The following is a 6,038-nucleotide window of genomic DNA, read 5'->3' as shown; positions in this document are numbered from 1 at the left end:
CTGAACCTGGTGGACATTATTTTGAGCAAAATAAGTCAATCACAAAAAAACAAATATTGTATGTTTTCACTTTTATGAAATGACATGAGCAAGCAAATATACAGAAACTAATGTTCACTAGTGGTTACCAGGGATGGGGAGGGAGAGGAGGATTCACTCTCTAGATAGTAGACGCTTATTATTTTGGGTGATGAGAAAGATAACACCAAATGAGGATAAAGTGTACATATCTTGATGAAAGTAAATGATGTCACTGAAAAGTACACAAGCAGAAAAGACCCATTGGTAATTGCTATGGCATATAAAATTTTGAAACAACAGTAATGACAACCGAAAAATATATGTGCAAGTATATATGTATATACGTAGACATATACGTGTATAGGTATGTATAGGTATATATATACAAGTATATGCATATGTATGTGTAGATGCACGTATGTGACTGTACGCATGTATATTCATATATATAATAAAGCATACAAGGGGCACAGTTATGGATGCTTCTTAGACATTACCAAACACCTTATGGGAATGGATTTCTGGGTTTGAAGGATTAGGACCATAGTCCCGTAGGACATCTCAGTCAATTGTCATAAACGTATGTTCTATATCCTAGTTTGGTGAGTAATATCTGGGGTCTTAAAAGCTTATGAGTGGTCAGCTAAGATACAACTATTGGTCTTTATTCATCCAGAGCAAAAGAGAAAGAAGGAAATCAAGAGCTCAAAGAAGAAACTAGCATACAGGACAAATAGTCTACACGAGCCACAACCTCATCTACCCTGAGGCCAGAACTAGATGGTGCCCAGCTACCACTGTCGACCATTCTAATCAGGGCCACAATAGATAGACCCCGATAGAATGGGAGAAAAATGTGGAACAAAAACTCAAATTCCTTTAAAACAAACAAACAAAAAACAGACCTTCTAGGCTGGTTGAGACTGAAGAACTCCCTGAGACTACTGCCCTGAGATACTCTTCATACCTTGAACTGAAATTAACCTGAGGTCACCTTGTAGCTAAATAAAAAATTGACTAAAAAAATAATGAGTATCACCTGTAAGAATTGTGCTTCTTTGAAAAATCCACCTATATGAGTCCAAACGGTCAACAAATACTTTAAAACAAAGATGAGAGCATAAGGGGGCAGGGAAACTAGATCAATGAAAACAGAATAACCAGAACGGAAATAATGAAAATGTTCATGCTTTGTGAAATATGTAACCAATGTCACTGAACAACTTGCGTAGAAATTGTCGAATGGGAACCTAAACTGCTGTGTAAGCCTGCATCAAAAACACAGTAAAAAAAAAAAAAAATTATTGTCTCAGAGTTCCAGAGGCTGGTACCCCTAATTCAGGGTGTCAGCACAGCAGTATTCTCTCTCAAGACTCTAGAAGAAGATCCTTTTTTGTCTCTCTCAGCTTCTGGCCCGTTAACAACCCATTGCCGTCGAGTCAGTTCTAACTCATAGCAACTGTAGGTTTTCCAAGGTTGTAATCTTTACAAAAACAGACTGCCTTATCTTTCTTCCATGGAGCCACTGGTGGGTTTGAATGGCCAACTTTTCAGTTAGCAGCCAAGTGCTTCAACACTGTGCCACCAGGGCTCGTTTCGGCTTCTGGTAGCCCCAGTTATTACCTGGTTTGTAGCTGCAGCATAACTCCGTGGTCACATAGCTGTCTTCCCTCTGTGTCTGTGTCTTTCCTCTACTTTTATAAGACTTCACTCAGATTAGATTAGGACCCACCTTACTCCTGTATGACCTCATGTTAACTGATAACATCTTCAAAGACCCCATTTCTAAACAAGGTCGTGTTCACAGGTACCAAGGTTAGGACTTCAACATAGATTTTGAGGAGCACAATTCAATCCATAACAGTTTCTAACCTCATCATTGTTTAGTTGGTGTGGGGGAGGTATTTCGTTATTGTAGTTTTGCTAGCTTTTACATTTAAATTTTGTGAAGAGTCTGGCATCTTGCTTCTTTCCCCAAAAGCCCTCTCCTTCCTTCTGTCCTTCCTCCCTCCTTTCCTTCCTTCCTTCTTTTCTTTTTTTTAAAGACCTCTATGATCACTTGGGAGGCCTGGTAACACAGTGGCTATGAGCTCGGCTGTTAACAAAAAGGTCAGCAGTTCGAATCCACCAGCTGCTCCTTGGGAGCCCTATGGGGCAGTTCTACTCTGTTCTATAGGGTTGCTATGTGTCGAAATTGACTTGATGGCAATGGGTTTGGTTTTGGGTTTTGGTTATGATCACTTGAGCTACATTTGGCCTCATCAAGGTTTGGTCGAGATTTGGAGGCAGAATGAGAATGCTGACACATTGTGAAAATTGTAACCAATGTCATGGAACAATTTGTATAGAAGTTGTTAAATAGGGATCTAATTTGCTATGTAAACTTTATCTTAAAACACAATAAAATATTTTTTAAAAAATGATTTGGGAGCAGAATCAAAGTAAAAATTCCCTGAGTCTCCCACAAGTTATCGCAAGGCAATGTGGTTAGTGGAAAGAACGCAGGGTGGTTTGAATTCCAGTCCCATCATTTCCTGGTTGTGTGACTTAGGGCAAGGTATTTAACCTCACTGGGTCTCAGTTTCTTCATCTATAAAGTGACTAACATGGTGCCTGTCAAATAATAAATGCTGGAGAAATGTTAGTCCCTTTCCCTGCTCCTTATGATCAGTGTCAGAACTGGCTAGACTCAAGGGTGGTGAAAGCCAGGTTGATTTGTTTGTTTAATCTAGGGCCAGGGATGTAAGTAAAGATGAGCTGAATCCAGATTAATCCATGGGTGAAAATCCTGCGCCCTATTTCCTCTGAGAGTGAGCAGGCTTCATTTTTCTTGCAAGAAAATGAGCCAAAGGCATGTGAACAATAAGATAAAGCCATTAACTGGGGCGAATCCAAAAGGAATACTGATTGAGGCCAGTCAGCTCTTTGGTTATTTAAACTCTTGGTGGTGAAGTGGTTAAGAGCTACCGCTACTAACCAAAATGTTGGCAGGTCTAATCTAACAGCCGCTCCATGGAAACCCTGAGGGGCGGTGCCACTCTGTCCAGTATGGTTGCCACGAATCAGAATCGACTCAAAAGCAATGCGTAGGGGAAAAGTAAAGGTAAGCAAAGGGCCTTTTTTTTTTTTTTTTTAAACATTTACATGAGGTGGCTCAGTGGTAGAATTCTCGCCGTCCATGCAGGAGACACAGGTTGAATTCCCAGCCAAAGCCACCACCCCCCTGTCATCCGAGGTTTGTGTGTTGCTACAATGGTGAGCAGGTTTCAGCAGAGCTTCCAGCCTAAGACGGACTAGGAAGAAAAGCCTCGTGACCTACTTCTGAAAATGAGAACCCTGTGGGTCACAATTGTCTGATCCATCACGTATGGCATCGCCCTACTCAACAGCAGCTAATGAGAATTTACACACACTCTCTCTCACACACACAAACACACATATACTCAGTCATGCACACATGCACATACTTCTACACGTTATACCCACATATACACATTCACACTCACATACATGCAGACACACACACTCTACACATATTCACCCAGACATACACACACTCACACATGTACACATATACACACACACCCACATGCACATGCCTACACTCACACATACACACGCCCACACACATACCCACCACCACATTCACACACACATGCACACTGCCTCATACGTACATCCCTGTTAAACTCTTCTGCCTGCTTAAAAAAAAAAAAAAGCAAACACACAGACGCACACCCTCCAGATCCTTAGCATCGGGAAACTGTCTCCCAGGCTCAGAGCGGCTGCTACCGCCACGGCCTGGCTGGTGGCAGCTCCGCCACAGGGGCAGGTGTGGAGAGGCCTCGGTCGGCCGTCGCAGTCTCTCCCGGTTCCCGGCCCGGGGCTCCCCCTAGCGCCGCTGAGGAGCCGCTCGTGCAGGGCGGAGGAGCGGGGCTGAGAGAGCCTGGCGGCTGGAGTGCAGGGTGGAGGGACGAGGACAGAATGGCCAGCACTCGCTGAGGGTTTGCTGGCATGGATAAACTCATTAAGGTGCTCATCAGGGATATAGACCACCATGAAGCACTTTTTCTTTTTGGGGACTTTGAAAGTACCTTAATATGTAGAATCTTCTTAAAGTTTTGACATGCACAGACCTTGTGCAGGGGCCGAATTTTTTCCTTGATTTTGAAGATACCCAGCCTACAGAGTCTGAGAAGGGAATTTATAATCTGGTGATTGTAGTATTAAAAGATGCAAAAGGCATCTTGGAGGACTCTCAATCCTGTGGAGGAGCTGGCCATGAAATAAGGGAGGCAATCCTGCACCCAGCAGATGAGAAGTTGCAAGAGAAGGCATGGGGTGCAGTTGTTCCACTACCAGGCAAATTAAAGAAATTTTGTGAATTTTCTCAGAGGTTAGAATTTTCTCATTACAAGGTCTGCCGGGAGCCTTGACAACACCCCATGTTCTCCCACCCAGCACCTAGAACAAAAGCAGGCTCTCACTAAACAGTTTGCAGAAATTCCTCATTTCACAATCCATTCTGGTGAACTCAAGATGACAAATCCCACCATACAGAATGATTTCAGCTATTATAGAAGAGTATTGAGTCATATGAAGATTAACTATGTTCCAGCAGAAGGAGAAAATGAAGTAGATTATAAATTGGCAAATGGAATGTCTTTGTTTTATGTTGAAGCAACACCAACGCTAAAAACCTCAAGTGATGCCGCAACAGAATTTGCATCAGAGAAGAAAAATTTACCAATAGAAAATACCACAGATTATTTAAGCACTGTGGCTATTGTGTGCAGAGTCATGCTCAAAACACCGGAAGAGAGAAGCAAATTTACAAACGAAGAGACAGTGTCATTCTGCTTGCGGGCAAAGGTGGGGGTCATAATACTCTATGACCATGCACCTTCAGAGGGAGCATTTGCCAAAACTTCAAAAAAATTGCTATGAAAGGTATCAAAGTTCTTAAGGACCAACCTCCAAATAGTGTAGAAAAAAAAAAAAGTGTAGAAGGTCTTCTAAATCCTCTCAGGTACACAACTAAACGTTTGAATGACGAGACTACCTCCAAGCAAATTACATCCATGCTCCAAATAGCAGTTCTATAGCATTTGCTACAGAAAGAAGACAGCCTCTGCAATGACCGAGAACGCACAGTTTTTTAGTGATTGCGAGTACTATCTCATTTATTCTTACTTTTTATTTCTTTCCTTTGTTCCTTTTCCCACTTTTTTAATCATGTTCTTGTTCTTAAGACTTCTTTTCTGTGCCAAAATCAGTAAAGTCATGCTCCGAAGAGATAATGTCCTTTCAAACAAGCCATCTAAGGCAGCCAATCATGCATTGCATTGGGATCTCTACTAAAAAAAATTCTGTGACTTGAACTAAGTATTTTTAAATGTGAATTTTTTGAGAAACCTAATATTTAATATCGCTTCTCCTGCATGGCAAAACTGCCTATTCTGCTATTCAATCATTTTATTTTCTACTGTCTTTTTTTATGTGCAGCCAAAAGGAAAATGGTTAAATTAACCGTGTTGTACATAATGGTACCCAACTCTTCTTAAATTAGTAAGACTTTTGTTTAAAGTTTTAAGTTTGCATTTTGATTTTTTTTGTAGGGATATATGCTGTGTGTTTAACCTTTATTAACTAATGTTAAAAATTGTAAAATATGCATAGAATATTACATATGCATGTTCATGTTTAAAGAATGGCTGTTGAAAACACCAGAAGAGAAACTAGATAACTGGGAGCTCCTAAAAATCAAACACCTATGCTCATCCAAAGGCTTCACCAAAAGAGTAAAAAGATTACCTACAGACTGGGAAAAAGTTTTCAGCTATGACATTTCTGATCAGTGTCTGATCTCTAAAATCTACGTGATACTGCAAAAGCTCAACAACAAGAAGACAAATAAGCCAGTTAAAAAAATGGGCAAAGGACACCCACAACAGGGGTCCAAGGATAAGTGGTACCTTCAAGTCCTTACAACCAAAAGCATTGGGTGCCCATAGGCT

General features: G+C 41.1%; 1 pseudogene; it reads left to right on the top strand.

Annotated features, from left to right (window-relative positions):
* The first annotated feature begins 4,035 nt into the window (after positions 1-4,035).
* Positions 4,036-5,285, top strand: LOC100676502 (CYFIP-related Rac1 interactor B-like; annotated as a pseudogene).
* Positions 5,286-6,038: the final 753 nt, after the last annotated feature.

This window comes from Loxodonta africana, chromosome 3 (assembly GCF_030014295.1).
Source record: "Loxodonta africana isolate mLoxAfr1 chromosome 3, mLoxAfr1.hap2, whole genome shotgun sequence".
NCBI lineage: Eukaryota > Metazoa > Chordata > Mammalia > Proboscidea > Elephantidae > Loxodonta > Loxodonta africana.
Note: the sequence above shows the minus strand (reverse complement) of the source record. Positions and strands in the feature narration are given on the sequence as shown.